General features: G+C 47.0%; 1 protein-coding gene across 6 annotated transcripts in view; it reads right to left on the bottom strand.

Annotated features, from left to right (window-relative positions):
* EDA (ectodysplasin A) overlaps window positions 1-24508 on the bottom strand; it is a 1298941-nt gene that overhangs the window by 204755 nt on the left and 1069678 nt on the right. Inside the window, exon 7 of one of the 6 annotated variants that reach the window (XR_011199055.1) lies at window positions 14536-14635. The exons of the other annotated variants lie outside the window; for them this stretch is intronic. The gene's annotated coding sequence lies outside the window, so the exon portion shown is untranslated. The remainder of the gene's footprint in view (window positions 1-14535; window positions 14636-24508) is intronic. 6 annotated transcript variants of the gene reach the window in all.

Genomic DNA, 24508 nt, shown 5'->3' with positions numbered 1-24508 from the left:
TAACCTCCCACATCGGAAGAAAATGGGCAAGTCTCCCCCCTACCGGAGACAAGTGGACAGGGAGTGGAGGAGGACTACGGCTGCTTTCCTTGCTGCACCCCTCCCGAGGAAGAGGAAGAGGCAGAGTGCTGCTGGGTGGCTCATCTTGTCCGGACTCTGCCCCTGCCCCTGAAAGATCTGTATGGCAGGGTGGTTGTAGTTTGTTGTGGTCCTTGAAATCTGCCATGAAAGGAGGAGCCACGTCCAAATCCCCTAAACCTCCTATAAGCTCTAAAGGAGGATGAGGCAGATGACTGAAGCCCTAGTGACCTCGCAGTGGCTCTGCTCTCCTTAAATCGTTCCAGAGCAGAATCTGCCTTTGTTCCAAAGAGCTTATCGCCATCAAAGGGCAGATGGAGAAGAGTCGCCTGTACGTCTGACGAGAAGCCAGATGAACGCAGCCAAGATTGTCGCCTAGAAACTATGGTCGTGCCCATAGCTCTAGCCACCGAGTCTGAAGTGTCCAATCCCGACTGGATCACCTGGGTCTCTGCCGCCTGAGTGTCCGCCAGTAACTGCAACATTTCCTGGGACAAGTTCGGGTGGCCTTTCGCTTCCTCCATAAGGGCATGGATATAACGTCCCAATATGCAGGTCGCGTTGGATGACTTTAAGGCCATACTACAAGAAGAAAAGGCCTTTTTAGCAGTATGGTCCATTTTATTCGATTCCCTGTCCGCAGGTGTTCCGGGAAACGAGCCAGGAGAGGACCTGGACGAACAGGAGGCCTGAACCACTAAACTCTCCGGTGTCGGGTGTTTGGAGAGAAACACAGGATCACCTGGTGCCGCCCGATAACAACGAGCCACCACCCTGTTGACAGCAGCAGTAGACACAGGTTTCCTCCAGATGTCTTTAATAGGATCCAAGAGTGCCTCATTAAAGGGCAAGAGAGGCTCTGCCGTTACAGATGTTGGATGCAAAACCTCCGTCAACAGGTTTCTCTTAACTTCCGCAGCTGGAAGGGGAAGGTCTAAAAAGTCTGCAGCCTTCCGAATTACAGCGTGGAAAGATGCAGCTTCCTCAGTGAACTCTCCAGGGGAAGCTAGATCCCACTCTGGGGAGGTATCTATGCCACTCGCTGTATCAAGACCTTGAAAGTCACCAGAAGGCTCCAAAACCTCACCCTCTTCCAGGTGCTGCCTGCTATATTCTTCCTCTTCCAACAGGTGCAAAGCCAGACGTCTAGATCGAAGCCTTGACTCGAGACCCGGTGTCGATAAGGCGTCGGCCGATGCCGAAGATATCCGTTGGTGCCGAACCTCAGATCCATCCGACGCCGGACCCTCCGGCTCCACAGGAACCTTGACTGTGGATTGGATCCTAGGCGAATCCAACGGCGCTGTAGCAGGTGTAACAGGTCTCCTCGGCGAAGTCAAGGGCATCGGCGTCACTTCAGGTGCAACAGGCAAAAAAGGAGTAAAAGGCGTCGATGTGTAAGACGCCGGAACGCCCAAATTAAAGGCCAAAGAGCCAGACGGACCTGCTTGACCTCCACCCGGCGCCATGGAAGCAAAAATGTTAAACATGGCGTTCAAGAACGCCGCAGGATCCGATCCCGGAGTCGGGAAAGCCGGGTATTGTTGCTGCACCGGCGCCGGCATAGACGCCGAAGAGGGGCCAGGTAACTCCTGGCTAGGAAATCCCTCTGGCCTTTGGGGAGGCTCGACCTCGAAAACCGACCCGGGTGACGTCGGGGTCGTACGAGGTGGAGGGGTGACGGTCGGGCTAATCTCCCACGTCAGACGGCGCCGAGCTGACGGAGATGCCGATCTTGATCTGGACTGTCCCTTGCTCGATCGGCGCCGGGAACCGTGACGGCGCCGAGAGTCACCATGGTGATGATGAGATCTCGAGGATCTTGAAGAGGACTCCCTCCGATGACGCCTCTCCTTCTTTTTCTTGGAACGAGCCCAGAACAATTTTGCCTCCCTTTCTTTGAGGGCCTTAGGGTTCATGCGCTGGCAGGAGCCGCATGACTCGACCTCATGGTCGGAGCTAAGGCACCAGAGGCAATTCCCATGGGGATCGGTAACCGACATCCGACCCCCACACTGGTTACATGGTTTAAAGACGGATTTCCTTGGCTGCGACATTGTAACCGTCGTTCGAAACTGTAGCTCCCTGTGAGCCTCGAAGAAAAAACGTTACTCGGAGGCACAGAAAAAAGGGAACTGACGTCTGCACGTCGACGAGGGCTTCTTATGGCCTAGATGACGTCATGCGGCGTCGCGTGGAGCCGGGCGATTGTGACGTCATCGTCGACGTGCAGAGCTAGAAGAAATTTCCGTCGAGGCTGGCGCAAGGGGAGAATTCTTTAGGTGAGGAATCCAAAGGTAGGTGTATCCATCAGAAATCCCACTAAGGGGATGTATCTAGTCCACCTGCAGAGTCCAGATCTTGAAATTCCCCCATGGGCTCTGGAATCTCCCCTTCCTCCAACAGCTGTTGCTGATATTCCTGCTCCTCCAAGAGCCTCAAAGCTCTCCTCCTTGACCTCAGTCTGGCCTCCAATCTTGGCGTAGACAGAGAATTAGCCTACATCGATGATGCCGGTTTGAAGGCAGATGGACGCTCTGGCGGAGGAGATATACTGCGTCCCGATCGGGATCCATCTGGCGTCGGCAGAGACTCCATCGACGCCGTCAACAACATCAGAAGCCTGTGGACTAAGAGGCTGAGGAGTAATCGATGGACTGACCTCCCACACAGTATGGCGTTGTCTCGTAGGGGACCCAGACCGACCTCTGGAAGAACAGTGTTGAGAATCGTGCCTGCGCTGTTTCTTATGAGATCACGAGGACTTATGTGAGGAAGAGTCCCTTGCCTTTAGATCTTCAATGACCCTTGTGCCCCCTCTTCGCTTTTGCGAAGAAGAGCTTAACCTCTCTCTCTTTTAAGGCCTTCGGGTTCATCCACTGGCAGGATAGGCACCCCTCCACGTCGTGGTCCGAGCTTAGGCACCACAAGCAGTCATCATGAGGATCTGTGACTGACATTTGACCCCCGCACTCATGACAAGCTTAAATCCGCATTTCTTTGGTGGAGACATAGTAACTAGTACAACAAGAACACCTTCGAAACAGTAGCTGTTCAAGAGCCAGGAAAAAAACGTTAGCGTCAAAGGCGCGGAAAAAAGGGAACTGATGTCAACACGCTGACGAGGACTTCTTATTGCCACGATGACGTCAGATGGAGTCGTGTGCGGAGCTGTGCAATTGTGACGTCCTCGTCGACGTGAAGAGTTGGGAAGGAAATTTCCGTTGAATGCTGGCGCATTGGGAGAATTCATAAGGTGAGGAATCCACAGGTAGTTGTATCCATCAGAAACCTGATGTATGACATATTGTAAACTGCATCATCAAATACAAACATTGTGATAGATGAAGGAAAATGTTCTTGTTTGAAAGTCTGAAGATATACCAAAAATAATAATGTCCAAATGGAAACCTAATACTTAAAGTCATTTTGTACTGATGGTTGAGCGAAAGATTTTTTTACATTAACCAGGATAAGAGCACCATACTTGTAAATCGGGCATGACAGCAAATTGCTAGGCTATCTTACAATTCAACACTCTTTCAATCAAGCACTCCTCCATTGCTAAGCACAATACCTCTCTGTTAATGTGAATCAGCCCCTCATCGGACTATGAAGAGATATGTAAATGCAACTATAATATAATCCAAAATAAGAAACAATGCAATACAAAACATGAAAAAATCTAGCGGGATATGTATGTCCCTTCTAGGCATTTTAGGGGGTTGACAACGTCTCAGTATATATAACTCAAAGGGATGTAGGTAATAAAAGGGATACAAACAACCTGTTCCCTGTATACTCAGTGCAAAGTCTTTAGAGACTGGAAACCTCATTCACAATCCTGGGGTAAGCTTCATCATAACTGACTTGTCTTCACCCTGAGGTTGGTGAACAGGGTGGATCCATCAAGCCATGGGAGCTTTTACAATGGGAAAAGGAACCCTTACGTTAAAATTATCTCTTGGACACCCTCGACAAATTGTCTGGATTTTTGGTCCCAAGGGCAATGTTAAAAGTATCTTGGCTATTTACTGAAAGAATAAGTTATTTATCTTTGGTAACACTCTTTCTAGTACATATCCAAGATGCTTTTAACATAACTTTTAACAGACTATCTAATTGCACCTTTGCACTTTTTCGAATATTCCACAGGCGTCATATTGAATCCAGAAACTTTCAACAGTACCTCTCTGTGCCGATATGTTGTGCTGAGCGGCTCAACACTGACGTCATTCTGCTCTGGAAATTATGTGCATAGCCTAGAGAGGGGCCACTCCCATGCAGTTGCTTTCAAGACTGCCTGTGACCCCCAGATGCAGAGTCCTAAAATCATATCTGGTTGGCTGATGTGCAGATTCCTAAACTTGGGATACTATTAATGGATAGAGGCCAACCACAAAACTGGGAGGATGGTAGGTTGTATGAGCAATCTGCGACTAATACAAGTCTCTACCAGATAAAATGTTACAGAAGGTAAGAAACTTATTCTTCTGATGAAATCTGGCTGCAGATTCCTCATGTTCTGAATAAATACCGAAGCAGTACCTATTTGGAGGTGGGTCTGTGGGTGTACTCAAATCAGAAAATCCTGCAGTACAGAGTGGGCAAAATGGCCCTGGTGGCGAAACTGACTGTCCAGACAATAGTGCTCCATGAACATATGGAGGGACATCCACAGGGCCGTACTGGGCATTGGGCATTTTCCCAGGAGGCTGGAAGGGAGTGGGCCAGTTTTGTTACTAGGGGCCAGTTTTTCAATGGTGCTGCAATATCAGCCCCTAGTAATAAAAGCAGCAAGCCAGCATAATCCACTCACTTATGCACACCTGCACTTAATTGCTGTTTTTGTGGGGGCTGGTCTGACAACATTGCCAGGGCTGCTTTAGGTTCCCAGTCCATCCCTGGACACCCACATAGCTGCCCAGGAGATGGTCAATGCAGTGGTAGCAGCTTTGGACCTGTTACAATGAGCATGCAATACTTCTGAAGGCTGCTTGTCAGCCAAGGGCCAGCAGATCTTAATGAAAAGCACGATCCAGCAGGAGATAGTTCCCATCTGCACTGCCTTGCCTGTTTCACTCCAGAGAACCCTACAAGGAGCTGATCGTCCACCCAGTGCTCTTTGGTACAATCTATGTAAAAGCTCAGTGCTCTTTTGGGTCCAGGCAATGGAGTTTCTCCTCCTCTTTAGAGGGGTGAGGCAGAGCATAGACTACCAGGAAGGCGAGGTTCTGACCAATGTTGAACAGCATCACAACGTTAGGGAAGAAAGACGACCATGTTCTCAAGACCAGCTTGTCTGTGAAGGAGGTGATGTACAATTGGTTGACACAGAGAGCTTAAAGCTCGCTCACATACCACACCAAGGTTACAGCAACGAGGAACAATCATAAGGGTCAGGAGCCGCAGGGAGTAGTTGTGAAGCAGCTTGAAAAGAGTGAGCATCAGAAAAGTAAGAACCAAGTTAAGGTCCAACTGTGGCATTACTAAGGGGGAAACAAAATGTGTAAACCTTCCAAAAAGCACATTACAACTGGAGACTAAAACAATGAGCACTGGTCCATAAATCGTTATTGAGCAGAAATAACCGAAAGGTACCCTTTAACTGTGCATGAAACACACAAAACGTGATGGGTGGAATGCCTGTAATTTCACTAACCACTGGCAATTGTTAGGAGTAGGATGAGGCACTAACTACTGGTATTCGCTCAGGGTAGGCTGGAGCAGGGTTGAGAATGATTTGCATGTGGCTGGGGCCAAACTGAGGTGGCATGTTGGGAAAAAGAACAATTGGTTGGAATGCTACTGCGAGCGATTGCCAGTGGTGAGACTTACTGCATGCATTCCTCGCATCACCGCTTGTGTGTTTTCCCCTTTAAATGTGCTCAGAGTAAAGTCTTGCTGCAACAGGGATAAAACAAAATAACAAAACTTCAAATATCTCTACCTGAAGGGAGTCTATATGCTCAGAACCTCAGCAGCCACAAATTTGTCCCAACGACAGGCATTTACAGTTTTTGTCGAGGGACGCCTGGTTGCCAAAATGTCATCAACCACCTACGGAGGAAGGTCGAAGATGTTCATCTGCTGTCACTCAATCTGCAACCATAAAGGTGGAGATAGTGAAGGCTCAGAGAAAGAATCCTGTCCTGCTGCTGCGATAGTGTGGCTTCCGAGAGGGCCATCCTTATCGGAAGACAGATGCTCATGCTCAGTAGTTCTGGCCTAAGCTCTGTGCACAATCCAGAGCTACTAGGAGGACTTGGGCCTGGTCAGTCCTAATCTTCCTGAGAACATGGAGCAAGAATAGTACTGGCAGAAATGCATACAGAAGTCCAGAGTTCCACAAGAGAAGGAACTTGTCTCTGAGTGAAAGACACCATGGAAATTCCAAAGTGCAGAAGTGGTGAAATTGTATGTTCTCAGCGGTGGCGAACAGATCAAGCCAAGGTTCTCCCTATTCACGGAAGAGACCTTGTACCACCTCTGGGCATAACTGCCATTCATGATCCACTAGACACCAACAGCTGAGCTCATCCTTCCTGCCATTCAACAATCCTACCAGGTCTTTCACCACTGGGAAAGTTCCTTGGTGGCTCAGCCATTCCCAGACACACAGGGCCTCCTGGCACATGGTTTGTGTCCCCCGCCCTGCTTGCTGAAGTACCACAAAGCGGTGGTGTTCTACTTGTGTACCTTTACCAGCCTCCCCTCTATGGATGGAAGGAAAGCTCTCAATGCCAAGTGGATGGCTCTCCAGAAGGTTAATGTGGAGCTGGGATTCCGCTCTTAACCAGAGGCCTCAGATTTCCACATCTCCCAGACAGCCACCCCAACACAGAAGTGATGCATCAGGTACCACTGTGAGTACTTAGTGGGGAATGGAGAGGTCTCTGCTACTAACTGAAGCATGGTCCAGTAACCACCACTGCAGGTCGGTCACATCTCCTCTGAAATCTAAACGTGGCTGGAGGAGTCCCCTGATGAAGGCGCTCACTGAGACTTCAGATGCCACTGCAGAGCCTGCATATGCCTCCTGGTGTGCTTGACCAGCAGGTTGCAGGAGGCCATCAGTCCCAGCAACCTCAGAGTCGACTTCACTGAAATCCAGAACTGAGGCTGAAAGATCAGGATCATAGTCTGAATGTCCTGACCTTTCTTTCCCTCTAGGTAAAGGGAGCATCTTTGAAGAAGTCAGGTGTGACCTTGGAACGTTGATAGTGAACCCCAAGGATGACAGGAGGTTCATCCCAGTCTAGAGGTGGTTGACGACTGCCTAGGGAGAGCCCACCTTCAACAACCAGTGATCGAGGTAGGGAAAGAGTTGCACCCCTGACCTCCGAAGAGTTACTGCCATCACCGCCAGCCCTTCTGCACAACTTGCAGGACCCACCTGTCTGATGTTATAACCTGCATCCCGGCAAGATTCTTTGGTTCCTGCCTCCTACCGGGTGGCTGTGATGTACTAAGCACATGCTAAATGGGTTTGGCAGCTGGGGTCGTAGTGGCAATGGTCTGGGCAGCCTGTTGACCTTGAACGTGGGAACAGTAGGCACCACAGACACGACCAAAAAATTGCTAGGCACCATGCTTATTCACAGGCTAGTAAATCAGCTGAATCTATAGGTGCACTTTTCTGTGTGGACACAATATTTAATTAGCCTACGTTAAAGAAGTCACGTTGAAAGTCTTTATGAGATGTTCTGCACAGTGCTTTAGACACCAAGCATATTGCCCTACTAGTGCTGTTTAGCAAGTTGCTTTAAAGTGGTAGCTGATGTGTTACTGGTTCTCTTTCCTGCGGGATCAATATTAGATCTTTTAAAGTGTGAAGGAGCAGAGCTGAAGCCATATTCGGATACATTTTCTTACCTGTCAAAAAATGACTGGGGAAAGTCCAGTGAATGAAACCGCTGGGTGACGTCTTCAAACTAAAGAGGGTCAAGCTCAGGGCGGCAGCATTATTTCACTTGCTGCTGATCTACCTTGGATGTAAAAGGAGCTTTAAAAAGCTCCATGATCAGTTGGAATCGTTTATGAGCTCTTCTAAGCGGTAGCATCTCTAACATGACGCACAAACGTGTTCTAAGGAGTATTCATCTTTACGGGCTTCCTTGCCAAGGTCTCATTAAAGTCAGTTTGCCTTCGACTGACAAAATTCTAGCTGTGGAGCTAACAGAAGAGGTCAAGATGCAGTCACATTCTCTGGTGTCTGATGTATCAGTAGCTTTCGTTCACTGTGCCAGAGACATACTTGAACTCCTGTCTTGTTGTTTAGTCTGCTGTCTACAAGTAGTTGGAGGGTGGTGTCTCCTTGATGGAGAGACTTGAGGGGGTACTACCCGAACTACTGGCACTTCCAATCATGCTCACTCATATCACGTAGGGTGGCACAGGTATTAGCGTGACACGAATGGGTATGAATGATTTGAGCCTGTCCTCTATATGGCGGAAAATGTGGGACAATGTAGTTAACTACGTGCATGAAATATAAGCATGACATTGTAAAAACATGAACAAATATTTTGCACGTTGTACTGAAATTATTTCTGTAGTACCTGTGGTGTCTAAGCCCTGAAAAGGGCTTACACACGTGGTGATGTACGAGCGCCGCCGCTGCAATTATACAGGCGACACCGTGTAAATTAGTTTCAGCCGGCGTGGCGGAGTTCGGCCTTCGTTCAAGAAGAGCCCGTACGCACGGGTCTCTCTCTTGCAACGCGGGTCTGCCTCCCTCAAACCACGCCCTTCTTTATTAAATAGCCCCGGGCCCGAATCCACGGAGCAAACTAAAACACAAAAATATGGAGGGGAAATCCCTCGGAAACATCTGGGGATTTCACCCGGGGTGTTGTGTAACGTACAACACCCCTTCACCACAACGCTCATCGGCTGGCCAGTTACGTCACTGGCCAGCGACATTGCATTCCTCCAAAAAATGCAAAAACATAAAGGAAACACCACCCTCAACCATTAGTCAATAATCACACAAATGATCCCGTAGACGGGTGGAAGGACAGGGATTGCCCCGCAAGCCATATCTGGTAGATCCGGACCGCTGAGACACCACATCCGTGGCGGGACCACCAGTCTCTGGTTCAATCGGGACAGACACAGGATCACCCACAGCGCGACTCATCGACCCGCTCAGTAAGACACCATCCTCAGGCCCTACACACACTGGACCACTTGCCTCGGCCTCTCCAACGCTGCCTTACTGAAAGTCATTTGCATCATGAAAACGTTTAAACAGCGACACATTGCGGGTCACGGCATCATTGCCACGCTGGGCAACCACAGCTGATCCATGTCTTTGAACAATTCTCCACGGGACCGTAGAGAACGGCGTACGAAACTTGCTACCAGGCAGAGTCTGCTTGAGCAATACCTGATCACCAACCCTCAGGTCAGACTCAGTGGCTCTCTGAGCACGGCTGACTCGTAGATTCGACATCCGCTGCTTCTTTTGGACCAAGTCCCTTGCCATATCAGGAGGAAACCAAGAAGAATGATGAGGAATCGCATCAACAGACGCCCTCCCAAAAACAACATGACTCGGAGCTCGGCTGGTGGTGGAATGAGGCATCTGTCGATAGTTCCGTAGAAACGAAAAAATGGCGTATTCGACAGACAGGCCACCGGCCACCGCAATTCTAATTACCTTGTTCAAAGTCCGCATGAACCGCTCCACCTCCCCATTGGCTTGAGGCCAACGAGGGGTGATCCGGCAATGACGGGTACCAGTGATCTTCAAATACTCAGCCAGCTCCTTGCTCTGAAAAGGCGGCCCATTGTCGGTCTTAATCTCGGCAATAAGACCATGAGTGGCCATCGTTTTTTCTAATCCAGCAATCACCACATCTGCTGTGAGGGTACCAAAATCCAGACTCGCAGAGACCCATGGACCTGTTGGGGTCGGCTCAGTTTCAATAGGAACAGGCCTAATCGATTCACCGGTAGCCTGACACCAACGGCACGACCTAACCAAACGCTCAACTTGTTCGTCCATGAGGGGAAACCACACTTTGGATCGGAGTCAGCTCTTTGTCTTGACCATCCCTTGGTGGCCATTGTGTGCCAACTCAACGGCCTTGGTAGTGAGAGATGAAGGAATAACCAGGCGACTTCCCCTTAACAGACACCCTTGAGAGTCAATGGTGAGCTCACCCTTCACGCCATAGAGACTTCCAATGATATGTTGAGATTCAGTGTTCAACAAAGGCAACTGGCCTTTGATAAGGTGCCACTGACCATTCTGGACGGCTGCCATGACTTTCTGCAGGCACTCATCCGACTTAGTTGCTTGTATAATCTCCCCCATAGTCATTGGCAAAGGCCGGGACCTATCAGTTACATATCTAACATATTCCTCAATTTCTTTGGCCTCTTCAACCTCCACCTCTGAGGCACTTCTGGGATGTCTCGAGAGATAGTCAGCCGGGTTTTCAGATCCCGGGCGATATTCTAATTGACACTGATAATCTTGCAATTGTAGCATCAATTTCTCAATTCTTGGCGGAGGCTTGGAAGCGGTCCCATTGAACAGCGGAAGCAGTGGCTTATGGTCAGTGGTAACGACAAACGGGCGGCCATACACGTAAATATGGAAATGCTTGCAACCCCAGTGGACCGCAATAGCTCTTCTTTTTCAATTTGCGAATAACGCTGTTCAGTGTCAGTGAGTGAACGGCTGGCATAGGCAACAGGAGCCCACATTCCTTCTCCCTGTTCCTGCAACAATACAGCACCTAAACCCTTGGGTCCCACATCAACAGCAACCTTGGTATTTCTTCTCGGATCAAAGTATTTCAGCACAGTGTCGCTGGACAAAGCTTCTTTGATCTTGTCAAAAGCTGTTTGTTCAGTAGATCCCCATTGCCACGACTCAGATGCTTTAAGGAGATTCCTCAGAGGCTGGGTCAGATTGGATAAATCTTTTATAAATCGACCACAGTAATTTACCATCCCTAAGAAACTTCTGACCTCCGTGACAGTGGTGGGCGGTGGCGCCTCTTTGATGTCGTTTACCTTCGTGGGATCTGGGGCAACCCCACTCTCCGAGAATATGTAACCAAAAAACTGTATTCTGTCTTTCAGGAATTCACACTTTTGCCAATGAAACGTGAGTCCTGAGTCCTGAATGCGTTGTAGGACCTTTTGTAGTCGGGCGTTGTGTTCGGCAATGGTGGGGGCATGGACAAGGATGTAGTCACTGACATTTATTGTTCCCGGCAAACCCACCAACAGCTCCTGGATAACATTTTGGAATACTTCCGCCGCACTGGATACTCCAAAACTCAGACGCTTGTACCTCTGGAGCCCCACGTGAGTAGAGAAAGTCGTTGTGTAGCAGGATTCCGGGGCCAACACCAACTGGTGGTACCCAGATCAGAGATCAAGCTTCGAAAACCATCTAGAATCACTTAGCTCTCCCAAAATATCATCAATCGTAGGGGTGAAATGTCTTTCTCTTTTGATGGCCGCATTCGGGAGACGCATGTCCACACAGATTCTCACCTCGCCTGGCTGTTTGGGCTTCCGAGCTACCACAATGGGAGATACCCAGGGGGTGGGCCCAGAAACTTTTTCAATGATCCCAGCTTTCTCCAGATTGTCTAACTCTTTCTCCACCTGGGGTCTGAGATGGAACGCTACTCGTCGATGGCGGAGAGCTATCGGTTGAACAGTGTGATCAATGTGAAGCTTGATCTCCCGGCCTCAGAGACACCCAATGCCATTAAAGATTCCACCGTACCTGGCCACCAACTCCGTCACCGATTCTTGGTGGATGCTGAGCGCAAACATCACTATTTGTAACTCCTCCGCCGCCTGACAGCCTAACAGCATGCCAGTTCCTCCTTCGGTCACGTAGACCTTCGCTGATATCGAATGTTGTCCATGGGTGATAGTGGTGTGGAACATACCCCTCAGGGAGAGGGGAGTGCTCTGTCCATATGCATATACCTTGACATTTGTCTTGGTCAGCGATGGAGTCGGGGACATTTGTCGATGTTCTTCTGCCGCCAGTAGGTTTATGGATGCGCCCGTGTCTACTACAGCTACCACCTCATGATGACCCATCAGTATCTGGCACTTTGGAAGTTGCGCTTGGCGATGACTGGTAGGTGTGGCTGCGAATAAGGAGTGGACGACATGAATAACAGTTTCATCATCATCCATGTTGCTCCCTCGCTCTGATTTTTCAGGAGGGGCCTCTTCGAGTGCGATGTTGACGGCTGCTCCTCGGGTGTCTTTGGACCTGCAGACCTTTGCGAAGTGATTCATCTTTCCGCAGCTCGAGCATATTTTTCCCCTAGCCAGACACTCGGAGGCTCGGTGTGGCACTCCTCCACAATACCCACATTGTCTGGGGTGTGAACTGCTCACTTTTTGTGGAGTTTTCTTCCGGGGTGTCATGACTGCATTGGTGACCTCTTCTTTTATGGGACGATGTAGTGCCGCCTCCATGTGGGACGCCCTGGCTTTTGAGAGCTCCTTTGTTCGGCCCAGCTGTAGAATATCTGGTAATGATTTCCCAGATTCCTCTAAGATGCGCTCCCTAAGGGGGAGGGAGGCACACCCTTGTATTAATTGTCCTCGGACTTCTTCAGTCTCGTCATTAAATCTACACGTGCCCGCTAGCTCTCTTAGTCTTAGGTGAAATGCATCCAGCGATTCGTCCATCTGTTGTCTCGCTTGTCTAAATATAAACCTCTTGTAATCAGTATTGACCATTGGCTCAAAATGGCGGTTGAGGGCAGCTATGAGTGTCGTGTGTGTTTTGGGCGCATCTTCCACAAGGCTTTTTGCTATCTTATATATGTCCTTGCCTCCTATGTGGATGAGCATGGCACGTTTCTGGTCATTTGCTACCTTCGTGGCCTCAAAGAACAACAACACTCTTTCCACCCATTCTCTCCACTTGGGTGCTTGTGTAGAGGGAGCCCCTTCTACCACAAAGGGTTCTACTGGAGGTATTGCTGACATTGTGGCTGGGGTAATATTAGGCAAGTTTATTGCTGCTACGCTTGCGATGAAAATACCTTTTCTGGGGAGGGACACTTGTACTCACTGTGTCCTGATGTCTCCTTCTCTTTTCCAGTTTTGCCGTGGATCTTCCTTCCAAAATATACATGTGCACGATAATTCCAGTAGGGGAGCATTCATTCTTTTTCCGTTTTAAATGTTTCTTTTATCTTTCTGCTGTATGTTTGATTTTGATTTGTTTTTTGTTTGTTTTTTCCGCCCCGCTGCACGAGTACCGCGGCAGTCACGCGGCCGCAGCAGGGCTCAAGCGTCGAGGCGTGGATTTGCCTCTCCTCGTCGCCAATCTGTGGTGTCTAAGCCCTGAAAAGGGCTTAGACATGTGGTGATGTACGAGCGCCGCCGCTGCAATTATACACGCAACACCGTGTAAATTAGTTTCAGCCGGCGTGGCGGAGTTCGGCCTTCGTTCAAGAAGAGCCCGTACGCACGGGTCTCTCTCTTGCAACGCGGGTCTGCCTCCCTCAAACCACGCCCTTCTTTATTAAATAGCCCCGGGCCGGAGGCCACGGAGCAAACTAAAACACAACAATATGGAGGGGAAATCCCTCGGAAACATCCGGGGATTTCACCCGGGGTGTTGTGTAACGTACAACACCCCTTCACCACAACGCTCACCGGCTGGCCAGTTACGTCACTGGCCAGCGACATTACAGTACCCTACTTTTTATATTTGTAAATCGGGTAGCCACTTTACTTAAAAAATAAATGAACGAATGTCATTTTGTACGTACGGTTGGCCACTTAGAGGGCATCGATAATAGCTGCAATCAATTACAGGAGGTTTAGGAAAATGGGAGGAGCGCAATATTTTGACCAAAATGTTGATCTTAGTAACCTAGGTTCTCTCTCTCTCTCTGTCAAAAAGGATAATGTGCATATTTTCTAATCATTGTGATAACCAGGCTCAATGCATTTGAGCATGGCAGTTAGCGACTATACTGCTGCCGATTGTAACGGTCAGCTTTGATTGTATAACCGATGATGCTGCACAGAGCTAAAGGCACTCTTGATGTAAAAGTACACGAGTCTATGTCGCTACAACCAGCAAGAGGCGCCCATCGATGTGTGAGTACACGAGTATCTTTATGCAGTCATACGTATTAGCTCTCTTGAATATGTGGTCTACATACAAACTAGGTTCATATAATCAGTAAAAGTAATCTTTCGAGATACCAGGCTACATAGATATGCATATCTACGGCTGATGAAAAACACTCCAGTTTAGGTCAGGAATCCAGATTGTCCAATGTTCAGTAAAAGGCTCTTCTATTTTAGAAATACAAAACACAGACTTGGGTGATCGAAATTTTCCGCATTGACTCATTTTCAATAGGGACCACATATACTGCTCTGAATAATCAGATAATTGAATTAATAAACGTAACTAGGAGGGCATTATTCTCTTACCTAGTACATGGAACCGCATAAATCAGGGCTAGGCACACTAGCCAACCGACTCATTACATCAACAGTTTCTTCATTCGTAAATCAATTTTGGACCGATTCCCTAAAACAGAGAGAATAAAGACGGCAAGATTTTACAAAAGAAACAAATCCCATTCTCTTGTAACCTAAAGATCTCTTTATTCTTAGGGCAGATGTCTCAAAAATGTTTACGTCACAGCCTTATTTGGGCTTTAATTCAAGTGGACCCCTAACAGGCACAGGCCATGTCAATATGAGTACATAGTACAAATAACTGGTCTTTAGGTGCAATGGCATAACAGTATATATACACCTAATTTACCAATGCAATGTCACATAAGCATATTGTTACTGCCCTTTATTTGTTTGCCGTGAGCTTTTCAACAGGTAACCGACGCTGCTGTGAAGACAACAAAGATTTATCATCTCTCACACATACTATAAGTGCTCAGCCTAAAATAATAATCCCTTTGAATGCATTATTTAGATGGGAAGGTTTTCTTTGCACCTCCTGCCTCTTCTTTTGCCTCTCCTTGTTTTGTATTTCAGTAGTTTTCGCTTTGCTCTAACATACCCAGTTAACAGTTGATCATCCACACGGAAATCTTTGGTAAGATAAAGATTGAACAACACTCTTTTCGGGACCAGGCAGTGGAGTCTCTCCTCTTCTTTAGAGGCCGAGTAAAGAAGATAGGCAAGGTGATATTTTAGCCTACATGAAAAGGTGCCACAGCCTTCTTAAGGAAGAAAGCAGGGGTCCTCATAACCTGCACATCAGGCTAGAAAGTTGTAGAAGAAAGGTGCATTTTGCTGACCCATCCAACTCATGTAATAGCCACAGAAAAGCCATTTTGATGGTGAGTAGTCGAACTGGGGAGTTGTGCAGGGGCTCGAAGGAAATGCACATGAGAAATGTTAAGACCAGGTTGAGATCCTATTTGACCATGATGAATGGTCTTGAAGGGAAGAGATGTTGAAGTCCCCTAAGAAACATGAGTCACAATAGGTGACTTAAACAAAGAAGGTTATGCAAGAAAGCTGAGATGGCTGACAAATCACCTTTAACAGTGCCTAGAGCAGAGCCCTGCTGGGCCAGAGAAAAACAAACAATAAAACTTAATAGAGGTGTGCAGAAAGAGGGTCAATGTTCTTGGATGCGCACCATGTCACAAACTTGTCCCATCTTGGTGGAAGGATGTCTCGCTGCCAGAATACCATCACAGACTTCAGGAGGAAGGTTTAAATTTGTCAATTGTAGTCACTCAATCTTCAAGCATGGAAGTGGAAGGTACGCAGGTTCGGTTGCAAGACCCTACCCTGTTGCTGTGACAGAAAATCCTCTCAAAGGGGCAGCCCGATTGGAGGACCAATGCTCATGCTCAGGTTTTCAGGATACCATACTCTCCATGCCCATTCCAGAGCCACAAGCATTACTTGGACCCAGTCATTCCTGATCTTCTTGAGAACTCAGGAGAGAAGTGGTATCTGCCAAAAGGCGTAAAGGAGGCCTGAGCTTGACCTCTAGAAGAAATGCATCACAAAGTGAGAACCAGCTTGGAAACTCCAGGGTGCAGAACTGTTAAAACTTCATTTTCTCGACAGTGACAAATAGATTTAACCAAGTCTCTCCCTACTCGTAATAGAGACTCTGCACCAACTCTGGATGGAGGCACCATTCAGCATCGACTGCTGAATATGTCCGCCCAGGCAACCAGAGAGCCCACCAGGTGTTGAACCACCAGGGAAATGATCTGACATTCCAGCCATGTCCAGGGGCGCAGGGCCTCTTGACAAAGGATCCATGACCCCACCCCACCCCACCCTGTTTCTTGTAGTACCACATGGCAGAGTTGTTGTCCATGAACAACAAAAAATTGCTAGGCACCATGCTTCGGATGGACTGACTGATGGTATAGAGTACCTTTGCTGAAGCCACGAAAGGAGCTATAGGGCTGAGACTGGATAGATGGGGCAGATTAGCCTACGCAGTGTGCCCTGGCCCTGCCCCCTTGAACCGCTCAAGAGTGGCATTTGCCTTGTCACTAAACAGGCAAGACCCATCAAAAAGCATGCCCAGGAGAGACAACTGTACATCACCTGAAAAACGAGGCGACTACAGCCATACATGGCGGACAATGGATCACAGGTAATGTCTGTGGGCAGGCAGGACAGGGATATGGAAAAATGCATCTTGCAGGTCCAAAGCTACGACACAGTCTCCAGGATCCAGGGCAGACAGGACCTGAGATAAGAGATAAGGTGAGCATTTTGAACTCCTCCTTTAGCAGGAAGAAGTTGAGAAGGTGCAGGACTAGAATAGGACAGAAGTCCCGGGGATAGCAACCACAACCTACTTCTGATGCCGGCACTCTCTCAATGACTCATTTGGTCAAAATGGTGAACACTTTCTGACGGAGCGAGACAAGACGGTCCTCTGTTAGGCGGTTGTCAGGGTTGGAGGCGTGGGGGGTTTCAGAAGGGGATAGAGTAGTCCCCTTGCATGATTTGTAAAACCCACTATTCCAATGTTAAGGCCTGTCAGTGGGTTAGGTGGTGGCGGATCCTGTCCCCTACTGGGTGCCCGTGCTGGTATAAGGGACATTTAAAGAAGCTTTGAGGCTATGGCTGTTTGGAGGTGGTGAAGTGGCCCTACCTTTGGCTGGTGTTCCCAGGTGGTTTGTGGGAACTGCGTCCGAGGCCAAAAGAAGGCTGAGAAGCCTGCTGCCCTTGGTGGCTCGGTTTAAATGTACATGGTTGGTAGCCCAATCAGCATCCAAGGAAGGAGCGAAAGGCAGACTGGGATTGGCATGGGCCATGGAAAGGCCCAAAGACCTGGTCGTAGTTCTGTTGTCTTTAAAGCACTCCGGCACCGAGTCTGTCTTTTCACCAAAAAGGTGACATCATCAAAGTACATGTCCATGAGGGAAGTTTGGACATCCACTGAAAAGCCAGTGGTTCTCAACCAGGTATGTCAAAGACAACGCAATTGCTCTACCTAGCAAATCAGTCGTCCCCAGCCCACATCTGGTAGTGAACATTGCTGCATCTCACTCGTCAGATGAGGCTTGGATGACTATGGCTCAGGCCTCCTCCTGAGACCATAGGCAGCCCTTAAGCAACCCCACAATGTATGTGTTTCATCCCAAAAAGCATGCAGTATTCACATCCTCTTGTCAAAGGTATACGGATTCCATTATCAGGTGGAATGGTAAGGAACAAGCCGGGGTTTATCCTGGAGGTGGAAGCCTGAACTACCAAGCTCTATGGGGTGAGGTGCTGGGTGAGGAACTAGAATCTCCAGGCATAGGGTGATAGTGGCAGGCAATCATCCTATGCACAGGAGCCCCTGTGCAGGGGCTTGGACCAGGCCTAAGTAGGACATCAGTGAGGACTTCGCTGAATCGCAGGAAAGGTTTAAATGGGATAAGTCCCAGCTGAAGCACCCCGTCAAGCTATTCATCTTGACTGCAACCAAGGGCATCAGACGGTTCAGCTACCCTTTGCACCACCATTGCAAAGGAGACTCTCTCGTCCGTCACCTTGATAGAAGGAGAGACCAAGCCTGTATCCAGTGAATGGTCTAACCCACTGGCATCCACCAGTTCCTAAGACAATTTGTCCTCTGGTTCCTCTAGGGGGTGCTGGAATGGATAAGGGTCATTAAACCCCTCCCAATCATCTCCTTCTTTAGGCCTTTCATAGGAAAAAGGCACCGGCTCTGAACTGAAGGCCGTGGTACCCGCCAGTGTCGGAGTCGACTTCGGGCGATGCAGAGTTGGCTCCGTATCAGAGTCGGGAACGACGATTGGGTTGGCACCACTGCCGGGCTTCAGCAGCAAAGGGAAAGACTGAAACAGGCTCCGTGGACGGCCTCTGTTTCGCGGATGGAGTTGTTGCGGATCCAAAACTGGATCCATGGGGCCCGATTGTTGCAAAGAGTGAATCCACCAGCTGGAATCCAGTAGAGGCTCCCCCTAAACCTGTAGGGCCTGAAGGCACTCCGGAGGGGACAGGTCACCCAAATATGTGGTCCATGGTCTCATAGAACTCCTTGAGTTGGGTGGGGATTGCTCCAGGAAACTCTGGGAGGTGTGGAGCGAACCCAAGGCACAGGGTCCATAAAGGAGCAAGGCTGTGAATGGTGGTGTCGTTCCTGCACCTTGCCCGGTGACTTGGATCAGCAGTGAGAAGTTAAAGAATGACTTGGCTGACATCTTGTACTCATGGGACTTACCTGACAATTGCGACTGCAGTGATAATCATCTGGAGAAGCTCTGTAAGGGGCCCTGGGACCGTCTGCACAGCTGGAATCAAGAATTTCTTGCGCCCATCCAACATTGGGAGGCGAGGACCTTCAGGGAAGTTACCTCAGCACCTTTGGGTTTATGGCGCTGCAGTTCTCGCAGCCCTTGGAGTTGTGGTCCCACTCCAACTACCACAAACAAACCAAGTGTGGGTCTATCATAGACATATGTCTATAACAGGCACCACAGGGACATCCCTGGTGTGTGACTTCCCTCACACACCAGGAGAAAGGATTTTCAAGAACGTTCTTTGAAAAAAAGTTTTAAAAATCTCAGTCAAAAATTGACTGGGGGAAGCTCTTCCAGATCTGAGTTGATTGGTCCAGAAAGAAAAGAACTAATGTCAGCGAGCTGGGATGGTGCCTATACAGGCACCATGCATGTCAAATCCGGAGGGGATGAGGCCAACAACCGGCAGAACACCAACATCTACTGGCATGCAAAGGTACTGCAAAAACATTTCCAGTTCCATTCTGGTGCCCGGGGATAATTTTAAGGTAAGGAATGCACATCCAGAAGTCCCTATCAGATATAATGTCCTTTTAAACTCAGTTTTTTGTGAAATAGACAGAGATAGATAGATAGATAGATAGATAGATAGATAGATAGATAGATAGATAGATAGATAGATAGATAGATAGATAGATAGATAGATAGATAGATTTTCATAGAATATATTCACTGAAAAAACACAGCTAAAAAGGAGTTATGGTTCTGGCTCAAATGCCAAAAGCCGGTGAAGTAATGGTTTGCTGCACATACAAGCATGCTGTAACTAGCGCTGCCCACGAGGTTTTACTCTTGCTAGATTTCCCTTTTTTCTTGTGCCATTGATATTGGCTGTTTGAGGATGGTGAGCGATGTTAGTTATGACGTGAACTGTGTGTGTTATTAACCATAATTGGCAAATTTCAACGTGTTTACATGTCTAAGGTAGATTTTTTCAGTGAATTTCAAACTTATTTTTAATAATAAACTTTAGTCCAAATCTCTGTTGTTCAAGGCCAAGTTTGTTGCAGAGCCTGGACTCTCACTAATCCCTGCACTCAACCTATCATGGGTATCCAACTCATGCTTAGCACATCTCCTGATACCCACGGCCTCTGCCTCTCTCCCTCTCTGTCACTTGTTTCTCTGCCTCTCTCTTTCACTCTATATCTCTGCCTCACACCACTTCTTTCTTTATACCTCTTTGTGAAACTAGGAAATCGTGCTCGGAACCTGAAAAACTTCAAATCCATATAAAGTATGAACACAAAAATTGAGGTGAGATCGGAATTAATTGTGCAGATGCAATAACAACCTCTCAAGTTATCCAGACTATTTTTCTGAAGTTTTATTTAACAAAGAAGGCTACATTGCATAGCCAAGAAGGATGAGCCCCAATGTCAAAAGGGTAAAGTTGAACGAAGGGAAAAAGTAGCCTGACATTAAGAATGTAATGAGAAGTTGGACGTGACAAGTACTGTCCCTTATGGAACCAGCAGCTTCCAGACTTGACCATGCCTTGTACTGGCAGTTGTGTGAGAGCCTCAGGTCCTCTTTCTGGTTCATGCTGAGAGGATCTCAGAGAACGTTAAGGGGTTATTTTGCGAGGCTTTTGCATCAGAATTCAAACAATGTTTGCTTCATTCGACATATTTTAAGCATCTGAAGCATCTCATCCTTCTGTTAATACCTTCTGAAAAGGAATTTTCTACCAATACCTTTGCATTTTGTCAACTGTGCTTTCTGTGGTAGAAAGATGGCAGCTTCGACTCCACGTGCTGTGCATGTGGTTATTTCAATCAGTCACACACAGTTTAAATATGGGAGGAAAATGAGCATAACTAACAAAGACGAGAAGGAATTCAAGGAAGGCAAGTTGATGGGCATGACAGCTGCCCCAGCTCTGTTTTGTATGGTGGTAACTTACAGCATACAAACATCTCCACTGATACAATCGTTTTTGTTTTAGCAATGTTTCTATTTTGAATGTAGATCAATGGTACTCTACTAACACTGAAGGGAGGTGAACAACGTTTAAGGACATTTCATATCTCACTTACTTTTAATTCTAATGGCCCAAATTTGAAATTGTCTTTAAAGTACATCCAAACAGCATTACCATCAAAAGCATCAATCGCATCTTGATTATAAAATGTATTATCAAGCCAAAAGGACAAAAATATGCTTCTTTTAGGAGAGACGATTCTCATCCTTTGCAGGAGAATTTGCCTGTGGCCAATCCTTTTTAATTCCAGCATGATCAAACGCCACTATAGGAAACATCCAAGTGTGTTTGCCAAAACAACTGACTGCACAGGGTCACTCCAACTGCCCGAGTAGTGGAGCATGTAAAAGAACTTTGAAACCACTAAGAGAAAATTTGTAGTGTACCGAAACTATTAAACAAGAGCTAGCCAGGGTTACCAACTTCTCTAACAGCAACATATTGTAACAGTTAAAAAGCCCTGCAACACTGCACATTGTGGCGGAAATCCGGGTCCGTGGCCTTTATTTGCATTTAGATATAATTGTAGTACATCGGGAAATTAGTATTAACTGAGTTTGTAGAGTGGGCCCAACAGGGGAAAACACTGGCTGTGGATAATGCGAAAAATGCCATTTCCCCTACATCAAGTGTTTCTGATACACAAAAAAGAACCCTTTTTTGAAGGTGCCCACAAATTCCAACTCGAGTGAAGTCTTAAATCGTATACTGTACCGATGTGCACTCCTGTACATTGGGATATCAGTGAGTAAAATAGGCATATTAATTTGAGAATACCAATTCAATATCCACTGGGAAGAAAACATATATCTTCCAGTACCTCACTTTATTACGAAAATTCATTAAAACAAACATAAAATAGCTCACTGTTGAGCAAATAAGCACAATACCTAGTGGGGGACATACAGGAGAGGAGATGCCTTAGTAATAACAGTGCTTAATCTACAGTTTGAATCCAGTACAGACCGGCTTAAATAAAGACATACAATCGACACGTTTGAGTCTTAAAACCTGCGACTAGTTGATGTTCCTACAAGACCGCTAATTGTAAACTTAGGTTCATGAGATGAAATAGAGGGATAAACAAGAGTCTGAGTCCTTCCAGGTTACAAGAAGCTTGCACTTTGAGTGACCTGGAAGGAACATGTTTTAATGACTTTTGCTGCAGAGGGACTTACGGCAGGGTTACATTTCTTTAAAAACTGTTTTGTTTTAGACTGAGCACTTATAGTAAGTGTAAGAGATGACAGAGTTGCATTGCCTGCATGCCCAGCACGAATTACTCTTCATTACCAAACCACATTTGAACTACACAACGAGCAAAACAATATGCTCATCAGACATTGTTCACGCACTGGTAAATGATAAACTGTTATGCCATTCGACCTAAAGAACAGTTGTTAGAACTGATGTACTAGGCTCTTCATATTCTGCGTCCAATATGGGTCCACCTGAATTCAAACCTCTGTCAGAATGAGACACAAAACAATGGTCTGAGTGAAACATCTGCCCCGAAGGCAAAGAGAACTTTACATTATGAGAACAAGGGACTTTCTGAGATTTTCTTATGTAACATCTCCCCTCTGTAATCTCTGAATTAAGGAATCACTAACATTACTTTTACAGGTGAAGAAGCGGCTAATGGAATGTGATGTAATGACAAGGGTTATGTGTTTCCATCTACGAGGTAAGATAATAACATAATGAACAAACAATAAAAAGTAATATGATAAACAACAAGCTTTTTGTTTAAATGCATATTCTCTATTGCTACATCATGAGCTTGTCACTGGCGGAAACTATTAATTTTATGACATTATGACAACCCTGAAATTAGATAAACAAGCTTGAAATAACATATTAAACAAACAATAAAAAGTATTACGGAAAATAAAAAACGTTTTTGTTTAAATGCATATTCTGTATTTTTACACCATGCTCTTGCCACTGGCAGAAACCATTAATTTTATGTCACGATGAAAATCCTAAAATTTGCTAACCAAGTTTGGAATAACATAATGAACAAAAAAAGATTTAATGGTATATAATGAGCTTTTTTGTGTAAAGGCAAACTCTGCATTGCTACACAATGCTATCTCCACTAGCAGGAACGATTACTTGTATGTCCTGGTGAATGGCCTAACTTTAGCTAAAGAAACCTGAATCATGTTTACTTTTAATTATAGTGTGTGTTATATAGAGTGGTTGTTAGTCAATTTGAGAGAATGTTGTGAAACCGTGGTGTTGTATGCTGTTGTATGCCATTTACAAAGATGAACGAATTACTTACTTGTAGTTCTGCATTGTAAGAATCCTTCATTGAAGTCACGAACATTAGAATAATTCCAACCTTGAATGCCGGGACCCCAGAACTCCATCTAGCTATCTATTTACCTATCTACCTTTCTGTGTGTGTGTATGTATGCTTGCTTATAACTTTGGCCTACACCAACAGATCTGCACCAAATGTAGCACTTGCTTAGCGTTTAGCAACAAAGATTTGTCATACCAAATTCTGTGCAGTTCCATTCAGAGGGAAAAGTTAGAAGGGAGGTCAGAAAGATGTTTTTTTCGGTGTTAGCTCCATTAGTAAATTTTCCTTGCACCAAAAGCCAAAACAAATGAATGGATTTACATCAAATTTGGCAGTACAGAGGAAGGGTGCTTTTGTTGGTTTGGAGTAAACCCGTTCAGTAGTGTTTGAGACATTAGCGTTTAAAAAAGGAGCCAGTGGGTTTGACGTGGTTAACAATTTAATATATCACTTTTCTATGGCAGTTGAAAAGATGTTTGTCGCTTTTCTTATAACTCTGGCACTGTTTACAAATATGCATGAAGTCTGATAAACATTTAGGGGCTGATTACAAGTTTGGCGGTCAGAAAAACCTGACCACCAAACTCCTGATGAGGAGACCGGCACGGTGCTGGTGGTATCTCCACCGGCCCCATTACGAGTTTCCCAGTGAAACCAAGGTTTCCGCTTGTCAGCCCAGTGGAAAATGTGCAGCGGCATTGGACTTGGCTCCCCAGGGAGCCAAGTCCAATGCCATCGCACAGGGGGCCTCCTTAGCACCCTGAGCAGACAGTCCACATTCAGGCTATGCTGGGGAGGGGGGCCCCCAGCACTGGTTCTCCATCAGCCTTTTCATGGTGGTTGAACTGCCATGAAAAGGCTGTTGGAGAACACGGTTGTAATCAGCACAGTGGCTCTGACTTCAGCACCGCTGTGGCTGACTACAACCACAACTGTCGTCATCCCAACGGGATCAAAGATCCTGGTGGAGATGGAGGTCTTTTGGTGGTCCGACTGCCAGGGTTGTAATGTGGCAGTCGGGCTGCCATAGCCGCGGCGGTCCAACTTCCACCAGGAGTCTGGCGGTCTTCAGACCACCAGACTCGTAATAGGTTGTAATCAGCACAGTGGCCCTGAATTCAGCGCCGCTGTGGCTGACTACAACCACAACTGACGTCATCCCGTCGGGATCAAAGATCCTAACGGGGACGGAGGTCTTTTGGCGGTCCAACTGACAAGGTTGTAATCTGGCAGTCGGGCTGCCATTGCAGCGGAGGTCTGACCTCCACCACGAGTCTGGAAGTCTTCAGCCCACCAGGCTCGTAATAGGGCCCTTAGTGTGTTGAGATTACCAGGTATTTTCAA

Source organism: Pleurodeles waltl, chromosome 2_1 (genome assembly GCF_031143425.1).
Source record: "Pleurodeles waltl isolate 20211129_DDA chromosome 2_1, aPleWal1.hap1.20221129, whole genome shotgun sequence".
Taxonomy (NCBI): domain Eukaryota; kingdom Metazoa; phylum Chordata; class Amphibia; order Caudata; family Salamandridae; genus Pleurodeles; species Pleurodeles waltl.
Note: the sequence above shows the minus strand (reverse complement) of the source record. Positions and strands in the feature narration are given on the sequence as shown.